Here is a 21,307-nt window from a genome sequence, read left to right on the forward strand (position 1 = left end):
GGTCTGGAGACGCAAAACTGGAAGAAGAAACATTTTTGTTTCTTTGTCTCCTCTTAGGCCTGAGTATCCTTGGCCACGTCATCGGCGACTCCACCAAAAATCAGATTTGCAGCATTTTGCTTCTCCGTGTCCCTACAGCTTCCTCTGCCCTTGTGGTTCTCTACAGAAACGAGTCTTTTAATCACTTATCCATCCATTTAAGCAGACATTTATTTTTTTCCCTCATTTGTTCATTTACATAACACATATCCATGGAGCCAGGTTTGTGGGAGGTGCACAGAATACACTGAGGAGCAGGGGAAGCACTGGGCAGCGCCTCTAAGCCCTTATTTTGTTAAAGGAGACCAACGATTGAATAAGTGATGTAATTCAACCTGAGAAGTGAAAAGACACCAGATCAACCGCAGCGTTCTATAGACAGCCCATACAAGAGCATCCGGCCCAGTGAAATGCCAGCAGGGTGTGTGGCATGGATGGTAGCGTTCTGAGAAATGGACAAATAAGATAAGACTTGAAGAACAAGTCTGCAGTAGATGCGAGCCGGTCTGTAGACAAAAAGAATAGCAGATACGTATCCTCAGCTTCTGAGTAACTACAAAAAGTTCACACGTGGCGGCCAGCCTGACCTACAGAGACAAAGTCAGGAAGCTGAACGGGAGCCACACAGCAAAGGCCCAAAGGCTCCTGTACACCTAATGAAGGAGTTTGGACGGAGGGTCCTGCGGGGTTTTTGAGGGTCTGAAGCTGGAGCATGGTTTGCTCAGATTTGCTCTTGAAAGGCCACTGTACAGCACAGGGAATGTGGGCAGAAAAGCAAGAGGGCGTCTCAAGGGTGTGGAGAGAGGACCTGCCTGCAACCTGAGCAGCAGAAGTGGACCAGAGATGTAGAGAAATGAAGGAGAGGGAGAGGGAGGCCGGGAGGAGAGCCTTCACACTGAGCCAGAGGGTCTGCTGCCTGTGGAAGCAGAGGGTGGAAACAGGCTGGGAAGGAGAGCTTCCAGAAGCAGCATTTCTCAGCTTGGCCAGGCTGCAGGGCATCCTGGAGCAAAAAGAAGCCCATTAGAGGAGCCTACAGGGAATGGAAATTGCTGGGGACAATCAGGGAGGGTCTGGCCTGAACGTGAGCTCACAGCCCCCTGAGGCCTGGCGAGGTGAGGGGGGCGGCTGCAGTGGAGGGGGGCGGTGGGGTGGGAGCAGCCACTCAGCTCCCAGCAGGTCATCTCCTGCAGGGAAGTGCCATGTGAGCAGTGAGCTTGCTTCCACGGCTGTCTTCATGACATCTGGGTCTCATCCCTGCCTTGGGCGCTGGAGGACGAGGGGTGCCATTTAGAGAGACAGAGGACAATAAAGAAAAGGCAGGTTTTTCAGGAAACAGAGAGGTTAATAATGAGCTCAAATTGGACTGAGTTGAGTTTGGGGATGACTTTGAGAGGAGCAGGTGAGGGAGCAAATAGAACGTGCACGTGGACTCAGGAAGAGGGGCCTGGGCTGGGAAGTGGGCTAGGAGTCAAGTGGGATCGCTGAGCAAGAAGGGAAGAAAAGCCAGAGGCAGAATGGTAAAGAGACCTCATTAAGAGACTGAGCCGAAAACAGAAAAGCATTAAAGTGACCTGAGAAGGAAGCACCCTCCAAGCAGGCAGCGGTCACAGGAGGTCTAAACACCACCAGATGGTCACGGCTGCCAAGAACAGCAAGGATTTAAAAACACCCTTTGGATTTGGACACGCAGAGATAGCTCCAACATTTTGCCAGAGTGTCCCAGGATGGGAGACTCAGGTGGGGAAGGAAGAGCTGAGTGTGTAAACGTGCCTGAGAGGCAGGCGGGAGAGAACGAGGTGACTAGAAGGGAAATGTGTTCTGGGGACTTTGAGGTTGGAGTTTTTTCTTTCGTGTTTGCTGACCCTTGAGATATGTGCTCAACGGCAGGAAGGAACTAGAATTTCGGGAAAGGTTGAAAATTTTAGAAAAGGAAGATAACAGTGAGTCCAGAAAGGTGTCAGGAAGGGTGGAGCTTGGGCCCAGACAGAAGAATCAGCCCCAGCTAATTCAGGAGGAGACGGTGTTTCCACAGCAAGAGCAGAAGAAGCTGAAGGGAAAATAAGTTTGCTGTCTTCGGGAAGATCGGTAGATAGAAATTGTGCCTTATGGTTTCCAAAGTACTGTGACAAAGCTGAAATGATCTCTTGACAGTGGAGAGACAGGTGGCCAGCTCTACAGGTGGACTGAATTAGGGATGTTTTTGCAAGGTTCCCATGGACACAGAAGGGAGAGCTATCCGGGGACTGTTGGGAGATGGGCAGCTGGGAGGCCCAGCTGGAAACCAACCGCCCGCCCGGCAGTCTGCACCGGACACAGAGTCCTCCCTGGATTTGGAATTCTGCGAACTTTTCCTTTTGACAATAGTGATAATTTAAGAAAAGTCAAACTCTCCATAGTACCCTAGAATCACATGTTCAAACTTGCTCCTGTTTCCACTTCCTACCCTTATTTTCAATAAACGGAAATACATTTTCATGCTTGTGAGATTGTAGCGTGAAGTTTTGAAACTGGCTAAACAACCTCTCAAGTGTTTGAAGGAAACGTCAGGTAGATGTTGGAAAAGCCTTAATAATATCGGCTGAAACGTCCTGTCCCTGAATCATCTTAGCTCCTAAGACACGCACTGGGTTAACTCTCTTTATGCACTGGACATTACAAGTCTTAGGTATTCATTAGTTTTGTATTACTTCATCAAACTGACACGTTTTCATCACATCTAAGCACTGAGGTTGCAGGGATGGGAGAGAAGTGGGGAGGCAGGTGTACAAAGTCACGATTCCAAACTTAACCTAACGGAGAAGTGCCGGGGCCACTGCTGAAGACAACCAAGTGACAAGATCACCAGTAGCAGCCACCACCCCTTGGTGCTGAGACCTAGAAAGGCTTCTCTGGCACATAGAGGACTCTGAGTCACAGTTCACAACCACTGATTTGTACTGGGCCCCATATCGTGCTCCAGCGTGTGCTCCTTGTTGGAGGGGAAAGGTACACTTACTGGAGAAGCCATTCCAAAATACGGGTTGGACGCTTGCCACTAGCAGAAACATTCTCAACTGCCAAGGCCTTTGAGCCACACTGTAAGGGCCTGAGGCTTAGAGAGGAAAACTTCCATGGGGTAATATGCTGTAGACTGGTAGACTAAGAGATGTACATTTAAAAGAATACAGCCAAAAACATTCTTCATATTTCATGTATAAATTTGTGAACCACAGGGCGAGGTGCTGTGGCTCACACCTGTAATCCCAGCATTTGAGAGGCTGAGACGGGTGGATCATTTGAAACTGAGAGTTCAAGACCAGCATGGCCAACATGGTGAAACCCCATCTCTACTAAAAGTACAAACATTAGCTGGGCGTGGTGGTGAATCTCTGTAATCCCAGCTACTCGGGAGGCTAATGCATGAGAACCATCTGAGTCCGGGAGGCAGAGGTTGCAGTGAGCCGAGATCGAGCCACCACACTCCAGCCTGTGCAACAGAGGGAGACTTTCCCACAAAAAAGACTTTAAAAAATAATAAATTTGTGGACCATTCCATGTGACTCATCAGCTCTGAGCACTCATAAATGATTCTTTACTCTGATGTAATATGCTCTCAAACACAGATTTTCTGAGTTTTTAAAAACTTAACACACATTCTTAATATTTGTCCTTAAATATTGAATACTAGATTATGTTGGACTATTACTCAAGAACACCTCAGCGTCAAAATTTTTTAAAATGTGATAATAATGCATATGTGAAAGGTAGCTAGCCCAAACATCCAGCATTCTCTGTTCGAGGAGTGTGAAAGCTGCATGTTTGGAGGGAGAGGTGGAGCCTCCGCTGGCAGATGGCGACTCCCTCTACTGTGATTGTGATATTTACCTGCCCCAGCCCTACTCATTTTTTTTTCATCCCCAAGGCATGCAAGTGCATAGTCAGTGTAACAGGTGAGGTTTAGAAGTTAACTTTTTTATTTCCAAAGTTCAGGAAGTATTAGCAGCATCAGATAAATGAATGGAAAGGAAATAAGCGCATGGATTTAGATGGTAGGTTCCACAGAAAGGCAATAGCTACCCTTCCATACTTGCATGTGGCACTAAAGGGGCCCTTCTACACTCACGTCCGTTTCCTCCTCTGCCACACCCTGTCAGTTGGGGATATTTTTCCCATTGGATAGGCAGGAAGACCAAGCTCGCTGGGCCAGACCAACCTGCGCCTCACGGCAGAAGGTAGATTTGTTTGACAGTATCGACCACGTTGATTCTGCCACGGCATGCTGTCCCCTTTGCCTTAGCGCATTCAATTCTCCAAACATGCTTGCCGATGAAGAATAGCCCTCCTCCTTTTCTCAGAGACGACCTGCATGCATTCATTCTCAACCTATAATATCGGGTTTCATCACTGTCTTCCCTGGAAGCCTTCCTGGGCTGCTCTTGCCCTCCGAGGCTTATTGAATCTCTCCCAGCTGTTTTGCATCCACCTCGGTTGCTGCTTTACCTACACTGTGTCGAAATTAACTAGCTTTTGTGTCCATCTAGCTTCCACTTCATGCTGCTTGCAAGCCTTTTGTGGACATTTGCAAACTGAAAGTTTGATGAAAACAATGAATGAATGAATATATTTATTTTGAAATAAAATGCACCGAATTCAATAAGCATAAGAATTTGGGAAAAATTTCTTTACAGGTGAATTACTAGAGCCCACGACAGAAGCACAGAAATGGCTTGCCTAATTATAGCTGCAAAGCACCATGAGAAAGGGCTGGGGGGTCATTTATGCATAAATGTATCTTCAAGCAAATTCTAACTTACAGTGGCCTCTTCAGTAATAAGCCTGTGCTTCCCGTTACCCTGAGCTGTTCACTTCAGGGGCTTGGCTGGTTTTACAATATAAAACTAAGAAAGCAATGCCCCGAGTTCTCATTCCTAAACCCAGCTGATAATTTTATTCAGATGTTGCTTTCCCCTCTCGCCAAAAGTCCATATTCCAGATTGTTTGAGGAACGTTGGGTGAATGTTGGCTAATTGTGCAATGCAAGTGAATGCTGTCAGTAAAAGTGGGTCATTAGCTTGAGTAACTCTGAAAACCCCAAACCTGTCTAAAGAAGGCGGAAAAATGGTATGCCCATATTGAAGACAAGATTCCAAAGACTACGTTTTCTTTAAAAGTCAAAATTGGCAATCAGGAGAACAACATAACCCATCTACCAAATTTGTACTAAATTGACGAGGTCATCTCTAAGGAGTTACCAGGTACATGTTTAGCTAATCTTAGTGTGTTAACAGTGATCCGATATTGAGCCTTTAGAAGTCTGAGTACTGAGTCCTGGGCTCTTCTGTGGGAGGCTAATGGGTACTTATTCGCTAATGTTTCTGTAGCACTTACTGTCCACAGTGCATGTGCAGTGAGACTATAAAGCTTTGCTGCTGTTCTCCTGCTCCTGGAAGTAAATGTTCCCTTTAGAAAAAGCTCTTATATTTTTAATGTCTAGCACCATACACTGATACCTTATAAATGCATAATACTCGCTAGTCATTCTAACATGAAAAGTTCTTCAACAAAAACTGTTATAGGAGCTGAGGCTTTTCTCCTTTAAAAAAAAAATCACAAAATTGTTTCTCAGTTTCTACAAAAAGTGAACAGATGCCTGGCTTGTTTTTGCAAAGTCGCCACTTTCTCGTGCACAAAAGGGGAAAAAAAGCAAATTTACATTTCCTAGAAGTTCACCACAGAGACAAGGCAATCATGTAGAGGAAGAGAGATCGCTTTTTAAGTAGACTTGTTAAATGCACACACACACACACAGGCACACTTGAGCATGCCAGAAATTAACAGAAATTAAAAGGATCCACGCTAAGCAGTCGACGTCTGACCCTAGAATCTTGAAAGAATATGGCCACTCTGGTTGCCACGGGCAAGACTTTGGACAATCCTGACGTGCTATCATTCCCTTCTCCAGTGAGTCTTCTACCTTGGAGGCGGAGGCCTGGATTTTCATGAAGAAGGTGGAGGGTCCGCTGTGACTATCGCCACATCCAGGAAGGGAGCACATTGACTCGATAATAATATTTTAGCAGCTCTGGTTTCCGAGGACAACTGCCCATCTTTCCCCAGCATCAATATCTACCAGTTACGAAATACTCTAGATCTTGCATGGAATGGGGCATTCTCTTGTTTTATCTGGACCTCCTCATTTGCCAGGAGAGAAGACAGGAAAAAGCAAAAATAAATGGGTAAAAGGAAACAAAACTAACACTAAACAGAAAGGAGAGAAGAATCCACTGCCCTAACACAAGCACCTCCGGGTTTCAGTCCAGCGGGCTCCAGAGCTCATCCTTTCCCAGTCACTTGGTGCGAGCACTGAGGAGCTTGTTAAGTGCTCCTTGTGGGTGCTGAGTGCTCAGTTTCCTCATCTGCTCTTATTCACTCTTATTCACCTACAGACTGGTGTTGGCAGTATCGGGGATGTATTTGCAACTGGGCCAAGTGACTGCAATGAAATAGACATGTAAGTACAGGGCTATTGCAACGTCCGATCAATGCCACTGCATCAACAGACACCCAGGTGTCCTTCCTAAGGAACAGCCATGCCGGCAGCACAGCGATGGAGCCACACTGAACTACAGGTCGTCATGACAAGGGACATGTCCAGGGTAGGTACCACTGATCCCCAGTGAAACCTGGGCTGGGTCACCACCAGCCAGATCCCTGCTAACAGGAAACAGTGAGTCCCAGAGCCTGGGACCTGCAGAAGACACCATGCCATGCCACACTGAACTTTGTAAGGGCCAAGTGGCAGTAGGGTCCTTCTCCCACAGAACCCCCATGGCTGGCAGAAAAACAGAACCAGCTGGGTCCCCAAGCCCACAGCAGGGCACTGTGTGGGCCCAGGGGCAGGCCGTGTGCCTCGAGCTCAGAGTGGGAGTGGGGAGGTCCAGATAAAACCACCTGGATTAAAGCAACAGCAGTCAGTATTGATGTGGAACAGCTTAATTCCTGGGCTTATAGCACTCGCACCTGCCCCGCACCTGCCTTCCACATTCTTGGACATTACAAGTCCCTGCATCTGCCCTCCATATTCTTGACCACTCTGAGGGCTCACAGTGGATTCTCCATTCTTGCCCTGCGACATTTCCAGCTTTCTTTTTCAGCTTCTCTAGTGTCTGCTTACAAACTCACGCAGGCCCCCCACCACCCCCACTGCCTCCCTGACCCATCCGTCTCAGAATGTGCTGTCACTTCCGGCCAACTTTCCTGACTTAGCTCCTGCTCTCCTCTGTCTGAGTGCTGCTGAGTCAGCGATATTCACAAAGCCTGTCTGACCCCTCATGCACCTGTGCTTCCCACGCCTGGGGTCAAGGAGGCCCCTCTGTAAGTGGAGAAGACCCTTTTCCCTCATCCTTCTGGATGTCTGCCATGGATGGAATCCAAGACTCCCTGTGTCAGTTTGCTAGGATAACACGTCACAGTAGCATAGGCCTGGGGGTTAAGCAAGTGAAATATGCCACCCAGCAGTTCTGGAGGCTGGAAGTTTCAGATCCAGGTGTCGGCTGTGTTGATTCCTTCTGAGGCTGCCAGGGGGGCTCTGTTCCCGGCCTCTCTTTCACCTTCTGGTGGTTTGCTGGCTACCGTTGGCAGTCTTTGGTGCATGGAAAAACCACCCCAGTCTCTGCTGTCATCTTCACATGGCGTCCTTCCCTGTGCGTGTGTCTGTGTCCAGATTTCCTCTTTCCATAAGACACCAGTCATATTGGTTTAGGGGCTAAATCTTAATGACCTTATCTTAACTTGATTACTTCAAAGTCCCCATTTCCAGATATGGCCACATTCACTGAGAGTAAGAACTTATTTTTTAAGGGGGACATATTTCAGCCCATAAATTCTACCTTTTATTCATTTTTTTTAATATACTTTAAGTTCTGGGATACATGTGCAGAACATGCAGGTTTGTGACATAGGTATACACATGCCATGGTGATTTGCTGCACCCATCAACCCGTCATCTACATGAGGTATTTCTCCTAATGCTATCCCTCCCCTAGGTCCCCACCCTTCAACAGGTTCTGGTGTGTGATGTTCCCCTCCCAGTGTCCATGTGTTCTCATTATTCAGCTTCCACTTCTGAGTGAGAACATGCAATGTTTGGTTTTCTGTTCCTGTGTTAGTTTGCTGAGAATGATGGTTTCCGGCTTCCTCCATGTCCCTGCAAAGGACATGAACTCATTCTTTTTTATGGCTGCATAGTATTCCATGGTGTATATATGCCACATTTTTTTTATCTAGAGTATCACTGATGGTCATTTGGGTTGGTTCCAAATGTGAACATTTGCTATTGTGAACAGTGCTGCAATAGACACACATGTGCATGTGTCTTTATAGTAGAATGATTTATAATCCTTTGGGTATATACCCAGTAATGGAATTGCTGGGTCAAGTGGTATTTCTGGTGCTAGATCCTTGAGGAATCACCACACTGTCTTCCTAAATGGTTGAACGAACGTATACTCCCACCAACAGTGTAAAAGTGTTCCTATTTCTCCACATCCTCTCCAGCATCTGTTGTCTCTTGACTTTAGTGGTCACCATTCTAACTGGTCACCATTCATTCTGACTTTAATGAGATGGTATCTCATTGTGGTTTTGATTTGAGTTTCTCTAATGACCAAGATGGTTAGCTCTTTTTCATGTTTGTTGGCCACATAAATGTCTTCTTTTGAAAAGTGTCCGTTCATATCCTTTGCCCACTTTTTGATGGGATTTTTTTTTTTCTTGTAAATTTGTTTAAGTTGCTTGTAGATTGTGGATATTAGCCCTTGGTCAGATGGATAGATTGCAAAAATTTTCTCGCATTTCATAGGTTGCCTGTTCACTCTGATGAGAGATTCTTTTGCTGTGTAGAAGCTCCTTGGTTTTATTAGATCCAGTTTTCAATTTTGGCTCTTGTTGCCATTGCTTTTGGTGTTTTAGTCGTTAAGTCTTTGCCTATGCCTATGTCCTGAATGGTATTGTCCAGGTTTTCTTCTAGGGTTTTAATGTTTTTTAGTCTTATATTTAAGACTTTAATCCATTTTGAGTTAATTTTTTATAAGGTATAAAGAAGGGGTCCACTTTCAGTTTTCTGCATATGACTAGCCAGTTTTCCCAACACCATTTATTAAATAGGGAATCCTTTTTCCATTTGTTTTTGTCCGGTTTGTCAAAGGTCAGATGACTGTAGATGTGTGGCGTTATTTCTGAGGCCTCTGTTCTGGTCCATTGGTCTATATCTCTGGTTTGGTACCAGTACCATGCTGTTTTGATTACTGTAGCCTTATAGTGTAGTTTGAAGTCAGTCTACTGTTTATTTTTTCAGGCGCTATTACCCATCCCACCCAGGCAGCCCCACATCCTCTCTTCTTATGACTCAGATCATCAGGTTTAACTCTGCTACACCCAGGCTCACAGAACATGGGGTTCTTTCATTTTGTGATTCCTGCCCCACTTCTCCATGCACTCTCTGAGGGCTGGAACAGCCAGGACATGTGTCTGCTGGGTTCCTACACTAGCTACAGGTAGGTATGCCAAAGAAAAATGATTGTTAAATTCACCCATTGTTTTGAGTTTTTCTGATCTTCAACTCAGTGTTATCTCCCTTCTGAGACTGTAAACAGCTTCAGGGAGGGGTCCTCATCCTTGACTTTTCTTCAATTTTCCACTGTGCTGAGCTAAACATGGGCACTGGAAGAAGCCAGATAAACAGAATTTTTGCCCTAAACAGACCCAAGAAGATGCTGGATCTACCTTTATGCTCATTTTGCAAGACTGTACCAAGAAAACTGGGTGCATTATTTCAGGACCATGACCACATCTGTCATAGAAACGAGGCAGAGATGCCCCAGTAAGACTCGCCCAATTTCCTCTAAAGTTCACTAGCCTCTGAGAATAGAATCTTCCTTTCTGGGACTTCTCAGGAAGCACCCTGCATCCAAGAGCACAGAGTTGGTATTTTTCTAACTATATTTGGCTTGCTAATCTCTTGACCCTTCAAGTGAATCTTCAGTAAACATTTTTTTTTTTAGCATTTAAACAAAAGTAACCAGTGTCACTAAGTAATATTAGGCCAACCCTCCATTATAGAGTATGTTACTCTGGGAGAAAAGGGCTTTTCCTGGCTTTAACAAGTAAATTGCCTGTTTTCAACAACCTTCCATCTCAAGTTTCAAGGTATGCTTGAGATCAAGAGGACAAACATCCTCTACTTTGTCTTACGGCTGCATCTTCTGCTGGAGACAGACTCAGCCCAACACAAGCCGATCTTTCCTTATCTGACCCAGGGAGAGGCCACTAATGGGTACTTCCTGCTGTTGCTGCACACGTGGAAGTGTTGGTTCGAAATCACCACTCCTGGTCACCACGGCTGTGATTTTCACATCCAGTATGCATCCGTCCTTGGACTTACACATCCTAGGGGAAGAGGAAACAGGCAACCAGGAAATGGAAACACGGTTCCATAATTGTTACTGCTATTTTTAAATTGTGATATCATCCAGGCGATAACATTCACCCTGTTAAAGTACACAAGTCAGTGGTTCTTAGTATATTTCAGTAAATACAGTGCATAAGCACAGTTGTAGAACACTTTAGGACGTCTTAATCCCCCTGAACCCATTAGCAGGCCCTTCCTAACTCTGACCCTGGCAGTCACTAATCTACTTTCTGTTTCTGTGGATGAAGAGGAAGATTAGGCTGAGAGATCAGCTTGTACATTTAATGCTATGCTCAGTAAAGAAGAACAAAATACAAAGATCCGGCACTAGTTCAGTTTCATTTTCTAGGAAACTCATTCTGTGTTATTTTTATTTTAAATGTGATTTTCATTAGGACAGATGAATTTAAAGTCCTAGTACTGATGGACAGGCCACTGGGCAGAGGTGGAAGAAAGCTCTGATACCTTCTCCTTAGCACTTGGGGTGTGATCTGGCCCCCCTGCAACTGGGAGGTTACCACTCCATGCATCTGTAACTGTCGCAGGTTGGTCCTTAGGAACGGTCATCATGGAGCATTGTCACATCAACAGCAGATTCTGTTTGTTAGGTGGTGTTGGGTTCACAAGGCTCAGCTCCTCCATCAACCTTCCTAAGGGAGCTGCATCCTGACTGATCAATCTTTCCAGTGATAACCAAGTTTGGGTGGGCCAACCCCTTAAGAGGTGAGCTAGAGGGCAGGACCTGAATTTCCAGTTTCTTTGCACATTCACTGCCCTGCACTGTGCTGACTTAGGTAAGGAACACATAAACATTTTCTAATGATAGCCTTGGCATGTAAAAATCACAATTCAAAATTACTTGGGGATACTGCAGCCACTCACATATCTATTGTTTTATTCAATACATATTGATGATTGTTATGAAAAGTACATGCAACAGATCTGTACTTGCAACAGATCCTCAGGAGAGAAACATTCCGAGTAGACAGGGACCCCATCCACAAGGACTTCGCAGTCACTTTTGAACATGTGTAGAGGAGGTGAGAGAGAAGGCACTCTTGGCAATATTAGACGTCAAAGTGAGACAGGCTAGAAACTCAGTCCTGGGAGAAATGATAGGATAAGCATAAAAAGAAATTATTTCCACCAACCTGAGCAGCTATGTGAATATCTGCCCTTCACCAGACACATGCGTGGGCACACACAACACTCACATACCCGCTCTCCCACCCACACATGCTCATCTGCACTCACGAACTCACACAAAATTAAGAATTGCCCCATTATTACTGAGCACTTCCTACTCATCGAATCTCTACCAATAACTGCATGTTTATATTTTCCTAATGTCTGTAATAACCTGAAAAGGTAGGAATATCATTGTCCCTTTCTTCCCCCAAGGAAACTGAGAAACTCCAACCATTGTCTAGCTAGAAAAAGGATGGTATGATCCCAGAGTTGCCTGATTGTACAGCCACATTCTCATCCTATAAGCCAAGTGGGTTTTCTGACTCATGGAGGAAGAATCACCAAAGTGAGCTCTCAGAACAAGCAGTGTTCTGCTGTGTGAAGATGAGAAGGGCATCTCTCCAGGTGGAAGGAGGAGAGTAAAGCCCCTGGGGAATGAGAGAATGGGGAAGGGGAGTGAACCTGTTAAGCCCAATGCGGCAGAACTGGAATTTCAGCTCAAATATGCAGACACAACAGCCACCATGCTTAACTCCCTCAATGCCTCCAGGAAGTAGCCGCGACTATAGACACTTCACATTTATTACGAGGGTTTATAGCATTCAGGACACAAGAAAGGCTTCCAAAGCCAAACAAACCCCAGCAGGGGCACAAGCAGAACATCCCTGACGTAGCCACAAACTCATCTTCTTGTTTAATGAGCACGATCCAGGCCATGCCCTGTTCAGCCCACACTCCAGGCCCAGGAGCCACAGGGAGGAAGAACAGAAGAACCGTGGGCTCCATGACAGGGCCTGATTTGAGGCTTCTGAAGAGGCCTCCAGGACCAGTAGTCACCCAGCCTGCAGAGCACAAGTTGAGGGAAAGTATAGTGAGTCTCCAAGAAAAGAAAACGCTTGTGTTCAGGGGATTACAACTGGATCAACTAATTTCTGAAGAAGAAATAAAACTTAGTAGATGGCAGCACTTTAAAACAACTCAACCTCCAGAGGCAGCCATTCCTGCTCTCAGGAATACTGGACCCAGAAGACCCGGGTTTGAGCCCATCTGCAAAGAGTGGAGAATATAAGAGCTATGAGGATTAAGAACACGGATCTGTGGGTGATGAGGGGAGCAGTGGCAGGTACGCATGGAACTTGGCTACTATCAGTTCTTCTCTTCCGGGGATCGTGGCTCAGTTCTTCTCTTTCTGGGACCCTGGCTCAATTCTTCTCTTCTCAGGACCTCCCAGAGCACCGAGCTTAGAACCTGAAGTGTGTGCTTCCCATAGGCTGCTCAGATAATGGGGGTTCTCAGAACAGAACGTGACTCTCCAAAGGCCACATGAAAGCTTATCTGTAAATGTCCAAAAACAGGGTAAGTTTTCGATAGTTGATAAGTATTAATCTATAACATGGCCCAGAGATAGGCTAATAGATTCTGCAGACACATTCCAAATCACTGATTCTCTTAAATCCTGTTTCTAATGAACTGAAAGCCAATTGTACTACTGGCTATAATCTAATATTGGGAGGAAAGAGTGCTTAGATGCAGCAATTATACCAGTTTCCCTAAAAAAAAAAAAAAAAATCAATCATCTCACTATTCCTTGTCCATCAATCATTCATTTATTGATTTCACAAATAATTCTGAGGACAATTTTCATGTCTGCTATACACCCTAGATTATAAAAAGGATAATTATAATGGTGTTTTGAGGCTACATGCACTTTTATAAGGGACATTTCATATAATTATTAATATCGAAACTTAAAAAGCATAGTCATTTACAAAAGAATAAAATTACAGTGTAGAGTTTATTTTTTCCCGAGAATGTGAACTTGAGTCTAGTCAAGCTTTTAGTTAAGTCCATTTCAGTTTTTAGGTGCTACAGTTTGTAGGATATACAGGGGACAAAGGAACAAGGTAAGTAACACTGACCTGGAACATTCTACAGGACTGCTGGCCTGCTCGCTCTCACAAATCAGTGGCCTGAGCAGAACCGTTCTAGATGGGAAGAGATGAAGGGACATGACCGGGTTCCACTCGTGATTCTGGAGGGGATGCTGTTTTCACAGACTCTGCAGGCAGTGACAAACAGTGACAAATGGGGCCCAGAGAGATGGTGCTATGAAAGTTTAGATTTTCTTCCTTTTTAAACCATGTACATTCACATTAATAAAATAAAAAGTGAATTTTAAATTGTGAACAAAGTAGTGTCTGCGGTATATGCTAAGAAATCAAAGGGGAGAGAGTTAATGGCAGATAAAACTACCAGGGAATGCAAAGTAGAGCACAGAAGGCATAAATTGGGCCGCGGAAAGGAAAGGAGAATTTGGTTGTACGTGAGGAGGACCTCTCAGTGTTTTACGGTCTTCCCTGAGTGAGAGGTTTAATTTAACTTGAATTCAGCTCCACCAGTATTTACTGAACCAAGTATTTTTGCACAATATTGTGTGTGTGCGTAAAATATTCGGTACAGTGCCTGCCCAGTGAGAACATCTAAATGTTGATAGACACTCATTATCAAATCTGCAACTTCCCTTTAATACAAACATTTATACAAGAGCAACTTACCACCTCCTCTTCCAAGAAACGAAGCCAAATGGTGACTAGCCTAATGATTCCTAGCACATATTCTGGTTCCAGAATGCCTGGTTTTGAATCTCTCCTCTATCACCCACTGCCTTAGTAATCTTGGATGAGGTGCTTCAGGTTTCTGTGCCTGTGTATTCATGCCATGGCAACAGCAGTACTTACATCACAGGTTGTAGGGAGTAAGACATGAGTTTGTGAAAAGCGCTTAGGACAGTGCCTGGCACACAGGAAGTTCTAAAGCAGGGCGGGCACGGTGGCTCACGCCTGTAATCCCAGCACTTTGGGAGGCCGAGGCGGGTAGATCACAAGGTCAAGAGATCGAGACCATCCTGGTCAACATGGTGAAACCCCGTCTCTACTAAAAATACAAAAATTAGCTGGGCATGGTGGCGCGTGCCTGTAATCCCAGCTACTAGGGAGGCTGAGGCAGGAGAATTGCGTGAACCCAGGAGGCGGAGGTTGCGGTGAGCCGAGATCGCGCCATTGCACTCCAGCCTGGGTAAAAAGAGCGAAACTCCGCCTCAGAAAAAAAAAAAAAAAAAAGAAAGAAAGTTCTAAAGCAACTGTAAATGCCATGAATTAAAAATAATAAAAAGGGTGGAGGGTGGGAGGAAAAAGGGGATCAGGAAAAATAACTAATGGGTGCTAAGCTTAACGACTGAGTAATGAAATAATTTGTACAAACTCCCATGACAAAAGTTGACCTATATAGCAAGTGTACACATATACCTCTGAAGTTAAAAGTTAAAAATAAGATAAAGTAATGAAAAGCAACAAGTACTATTTATCATCAAATTCACTTGAATACTGTAAGGAGGATAAACAATGTATTTGCAGTTGTTACCTCTGGATTGCAGAGTTACGTGCTATTTTCATTTTTCCTGTATGCTTGTTGGTATTTTCTTAACGTGCTGCAATTAATAAGCATCATGTCTACAAGGAGAACAGAGCAATGAAAATGGTATTAGACCTTTAGCTATAAGGAATAATGTGTTATTTGTTTATATAATATTTAAAGGTTTAGAACAATTAGCATATTTTTATATGAGTCACAAAACACCATTATTCCCGTTATGACGGTGAAAGTCATGAGTAAGGGGCTGGACAGGTCCAATTTATTTTTCAAGGTCTCAGAGATGGTATTGGGGTTGGTCTTCGGAGTGGCCAAAGCTTTTTCCCTTTGCTTGTAATTTGCAATAAAAGACATAGAAAATCAATTTACAGACCTTAGTGATATTTCAAAGCCCCTTTGGATATTTGTAGTATGCTAATACGTTCAGGAGCGCTCAGAATTCTCGAGTCTCCTACCGGAGCGGTCTGCCTTTGGAAAGGAGGCGGCCGCAGCTCCCTGCCCACTCCCTCTGCTTTCTTATGCATGCTTCCTCTCTAATTCTGAAAACCATGACAAAGCCAGGAGGGCTTAGGCGGTGCGGGGGTCCTCCGGGCCAATTCAAATGCCTCCGACCCAGTTTTCAGTTGTAGGACGCCTGCAAAATGTGGAGAAAATGCTCAAGGCTGGGTGGCAAAGGCTTTAAGCTGAGCTCTGCTGGATCCTACGTGTAAGATCTGAAGTCCCTCTTTTCTTCCTCCTTCCTGAGGTCCTTCCCACCTCGAAAGCCATGGTATTGTCTAAGCTTGCGTCTCTCCAAGGAGAAAAGGAGGAGAAGGACTTGGCTAATGATTGGCAGCTGATCCATTAGGAGCCATGACACCCACCTTCCCTTCCTGTGAAACCGGAGCCGGGGTCTCTGTGGATGCCACTTTGCCAGCAGAGCTCTGCAAAAAGAAGGAGAAGGGCGGGGTGCCCGGGTCCCCCCGGATGCTCGCAGTTCGCTCTGCTGCCCCCAATTTCCCCTGGAGCTTGGCTAACTTGATACTCCCTTTCGCCTCCTAAATTGTTGTTTTACATTTCTACATTCCCTAACTGACTGATTGTTCCCTGTGCCCAAGAATTCGGTTTTTTCCCTAAATCACTGGAATACTCTAGTACTCACTACTACATGGAAGAGGTACATTGACCACTTTACTCTTTCAGTGTGGAAAATATTTGTACTCTAGCACTGTAGGATCACTCAAAAATGGAGGTCAGGGGTAAGATTCTTTACACATATATTAATACCTTTTCCAGTAGCAGTACTCCTTTTCAAAATTGTTCACACTTAGCCCAGGGCAGCAGCTCATGCCTGTAATTCCAGCATTGTGGGAGGCTGAGGCAAGAGCATCACTTGAGCCCAGGCGTTTGAGACCGGCTTGGGCAATGCAGTAAAACCCCATCTTTACAAAGAAATTTTTAAAAATTAGCCAGGCCTGGTGGTGTGTGCCTGTAGTTCTGGCGATCAGGGAGGCTGAGGTGGGAGGATTGCTTGAGCCAAGGAGGTCAAGGCTGCAGTGTGCTGTGTTTGCACCACTGCACTCCTGGGCCACAGAGTGTGGCATTGTCTGAGAAATACCCATCGTGTACACCTATATTATCTCGTGCAGGTGTTACAGCATGTCCTGAGATTAGAGTGGTAAAAAAGCCCAACACCAGGAAAAACTTACTCTGTGGCCGGCGTTGGGCTCAGCACCTTGCATTGTTTATCCTCTTCAAGCCTCACAAGAACCTGTGGGGTGCAGACTGCTATTCACTTTTCACAGATGAGGAAGCCGAGGCAGAGCAAGGCTTAGTAATTTGCCCAAGAGCTAAGTAGTGTCCGCAGGAATCAAACCTGGAATTCTCTTCCCGGGCCTAGAGCCTTAGCTCTTAATCACTCTACCGCAGATAATGTCGCAGGAGGAGGCTGAGGCCCAGACTAGCTTAAACGATTAGCCAGCGACAGCAGAGCAGGACCCAGGCCTTCCAAACTTCAACATCATGCATTTCACACACAGGCACACACAGTGGCACATACACACCTGCACACACAATCCATCCCTTGTCTGACTCACTGGATCCGCAACACTGCTTTTAAGAAATAGTTGATGCAGGTTGTTATGGGCCTTTTGGGCTGGAGTCTCCATGGCTGCACACAGTGTGGATGAGCGGACTGGAGAGGCTGAACACACAAGTGCAATGCACCGACTTCATGTGAATATTCGCTGAGCGCCAGTCATCTGGTAGGCCTAATGTGAGGTGCTGGGGACACTGAGATTAATGAGATGGGGCCCTTGCCTCCAAAAAGCAGTTTAAACAGAAAGGACACAAACCCAGTAATCGATGTAAGCAGTTGTACAAACACGTAAACACAAGTGATGAATGCAGTTTCAGAGTCCAAGGGTTAAGATGGCCAGGGGAGGCCAGGTAGCCCATGGATGGTGAGCAGCAAGCCTGACTCCGTTCCCTTGATTTAGGGTCGAGCTGTCTCTGGAGGAATATCCTTGTGCTGAGGTGGCTTACAGAAACCCTCTGTGGAGCACTGGGTATGGCCTGGCAGCTTAAAAATCACACTCAGACCAGCCAGACAGCACACTGCCCCATCACAAACAGCCCTAAATCTGATTTTAAGATGTTTTTCTCAGCATCAACCTAATTGAATGATTTCATTCATGGATTCATGTTTAAGGATGTCTTCTAAGTGACTAATGAACAGCTGTATTGGCCAAAGAGGAATGGGGACAGTTTGGGGCCAAAGAGACTTGGGCATAACGTCATTTACTAACTGAGTGGCACTTAGCTCTTCTGCTCCTTGGTTGGTTTTTTTATTTGTTTTTGTTTGTTTGTTGGTTTGTTTTGAGACTGAGTCTTGCTCTGTCACTGAGGCTGGAGTGCAATGTCACGATCTTGGTTCACTGCAACCTCTGCCTCTGTGGTTCAAGCGATTCTCCTGCCTCAGCCTCCCGAGTAGCTGGGACTACAGGTGTTCACCACCATGCCTGGCTAATTTTTGTGCTTTTAGTACAGATGGAGTTTCCCCATGTTGGTCAGGCTGATCTCGAACTCCTGAACCTCATTATCCACCCGCCTCAGCTTCTCAAAGTGCTGAGATGACAGGTGTGAGCCACTGTGCCTGGCCTCCTTTGTTCTTTTACCTGGAATACCAGAATATTCCCATTATAATGGCAAACGTGCTTGCTGGATTGACGTGAGATAAAGTACATAAAGAATCTTATAATTCGATTAACCTCCAATGCTAATCAAGGTAATTTCTAATCAAATATGTCAGATATATTATCATAAATATACATACATATGTCAAATACATTAATATATAGTTATATATAATCTATCTAATAAATATAATAATATATGTGGATACAGTATTCATTAGACTCTTAAAAATACATATTTTACAGTGAATGTTACCCTGAAAGTTATCTAAAAACGTCACCATATATATACATATTTCTGTTGTTGTCATTGTTAAGTTCTCCATATGCCAGGTAAATTCTGTGAGAACGGACAGGGTGGGGAGGGTGGAATTAAAGAGGTGATATTTTCTGAAAGTCATTCTATTCAACATACTTATAAATAGAAAACACCTTGTCTATTTGGCATCAAATATGGCATGCAGACCAGGGATTTAAACATCCATCATAGACATTTTCAAACACACACAGATAGAGTCCAGTGAAGCCGTGCTGCCTTCATCCAGCTTGCATGATTGGTAACTCCCAGCCGCTCTGGTCTCACTAATAGCTCTGCCCCTGGATCATTTTGAAGCGAACCCCAGATGTCGCATCACGTCAATGCTCTTTAAATTGTCCCGTTTAGATACAAGGTACGAGATCGATCCAAGATGGCCGACCACTAACAGCTCAGGATTGTAGCTCCCAGTGAAAGCTCAGAGAACGAGACGACGCCACATCATTAGTCGAATTTTCGTCACTCACCGATTGGCTGATTCCCAGTGGAGGAGCCCCACGGGTCGCCAGTGCGACTCTTGTGGCCGCCGCAGCGGTTTTGCCGGCGTCTCGGCGCAGCAGCTCTTCATGCAGAGCCAACGGGACTGCTTCCCCTACTGACCGGAGTTTGGAGCTCCAGGAAGTCAGAGCCGCTTGTTGCGGACTCAAGAGGGAAACCAGACCAGAGATTCCCGGGCAGAAGAGCACCATCAGTCTTATCGCTGCTATTTAGGCTGCCACAGTGGGTTGCTCGGATCCCAGCACTGGGAATCAGTAAGTCGGACGTCGACTCAGAAAACTAAGTAGAAAGGCGGTTCATCTACAATGAAGGGAAAAAAACAGCCTAAGAAGGCCGAGTATACCCAAAATCAGAACCCATCAGCAACGGAACAAGCCCTGATGGAAAAGGACTCATCAGCAACGGAACAAGCCCAGATGGAAAAGGACTCATCAGCAACAGAACAAGTCCTGATGGAAAAGGACTGTGTTCCATTATCTGAAGTAGGCTTTAAAAGGTGGATGATAAGAAACTTCTGGGAGTTAAAGGAACTTGTTCTAACCCAATGTAAAGAAACTAAGAACTTGGAAAAAAGGTTAGATGAAATGTTGAAAAGAATAGACAATATAGAGAGGAATACAAATGAACTTATGGAGTTGAAAAATACAACACGAGAACTTAGTGAAATATGTACAAGCTTAAACAGCCGAATGGATCAAGCAGAAGAAAGGGTATCAGAGGTAGAAGACCAACTTAATGAAACAAAACGACAAGACAAGAATAGAGAAAAAAAGATAAAAAGGAATGAGCAAAGTCTCCAAGCAATATGGGACTATGTGAAAAGACCTAATATACGCTTGATTGGTGTACCTGAATGTGACGGAGAAAATGAATTCAAGCTGGAAAATACTCTCCAGGACATTATCCAGGAAAATTTTCCTAATTTAGCAAAGCAGGACACTATTCAACCCCAGGCAATACAGAGAACACCACAAAGATATTCCTCAAGAAGACCAACCCCAAGGCACATAATCATTAGATTCACCAAGATCGAAATGAAGGAGAAAATATTAAGGGCAGCCAGAGAGAAAGATCAAGTCACCCATAAAGGTAAGCCTATTAGGCTTACAGCAGATCTCTCAACGGAAACCCTACAAGCTAGAAGAGAGTGGGGGCCAATATTCAATATACTTAATCAACAGAACTTTCAGCCCAGAATTTCATATCCTGCCAATTTAAGCTTTATATTTGAAGGAAAAATAAAATCTTTTAGGAACAAGCAAGTACTCAGAGATTTTATTACCACCAGGCCTGCTTTACAAGAACTTCTAAAAGAAGCATTATACACAGAAAGGAACAACCAGTATGACCCTTTCTAAAAATACACCAAAAAGTAAAGAGCATTAACATAAAGAAGAATTTTTATCAACGAAAGGACAAAATAGCCAGTTAATAACAAATGGCAGCAACCCTAAATTTAAATCGACCAAATCTCCCAATCAAAAGATACAGACAAAATCTAATGGTATATCCAAAGATATACATAGACTCAAAATAAAGGGTTGGAAAAAAAAAAAAACAAAAACGTACCAACCAAATGGAGAGCAAAAATAAATAAATAAGAAGCAGGAGTTGCAATTTTCACATTTGACAAAATAGATTTCAAAGCTACAAGGATACAAGGGTAAAAGGATTAATGTAATAATAAGAGATCTTAACACCCAGATACATAAGACCCATAATGAGATTTAGATTCAACGAGACAACAAATTGATAACGATACCCGGGACTGGAACTAAGATCCAGAACAAATAAACTCAATAGAGCTCTCCATTTTAAACACACAAAATATACATTATCCACAAAATCTAATGATATATCTGAAGATATACAAAGACTCAAAACAAGGGGATGGGAAAAAACTCACCAACCAAATGGAGAGCAAAAATAAATAAATAAAAATCAGGAGTTGCAATTCTCACACTTAATAAAATAGATTTCAAAGCTACAAGGATGCAAGGGTAAAAGGATTAATGTAACAATAAGAGATCTTAACACCCAGATACATTAGACACATAATGAGATTTAGATTCAACGAGACAACAAATTGATAACGATATCCAGGACTTGAACTCAGAGCCAGAACAAATAAACACAATAGAGGTCTCCATTTTAAACACATAAAATATGCATTAACCACTTTAAACACTCAAAATATTGATCGGCCATTATTGAAAC

General features: G+C 44.4%; 1 long non-coding RNA gene across 1 annotated transcript; it reads right to left on the reverse strand.

Moving 5' to 3' along the window:
- Nucleotides 1–10,976: 10,976 nt before the first annotated feature.
- LOC144579392 (uncharacterized) lies at nucleotides 10,977–15,185 on the reverse strand. Its single transcript, XR_013526825.1, has 3 exons — nucleotides 15,095–15,185; nucleotides 13,594–13,733; nucleotides 10,977–13,009 (listed from the first exon to the last, which is right to left on the reverse strand). It is a non-coding gene; the product is annotated as an uncharacterized LOC144579392 (long non-coding RNA).
- Nucleotides 15,186–21,307: the final 6,122 nt, after the last annotated feature.

This window comes from Callithrix jacchus, chromosome 14, assembly GCF_049354715.1.
Source record: "Callithrix jacchus isolate 240 chromosome 14, calJac240_pri, whole genome shotgun sequence".
Taxonomy (NCBI): Eukaryota; Metazoa; Chordata; class Mammalia; order Primates; family Cebidae; genus Callithrix; species Callithrix jacchus.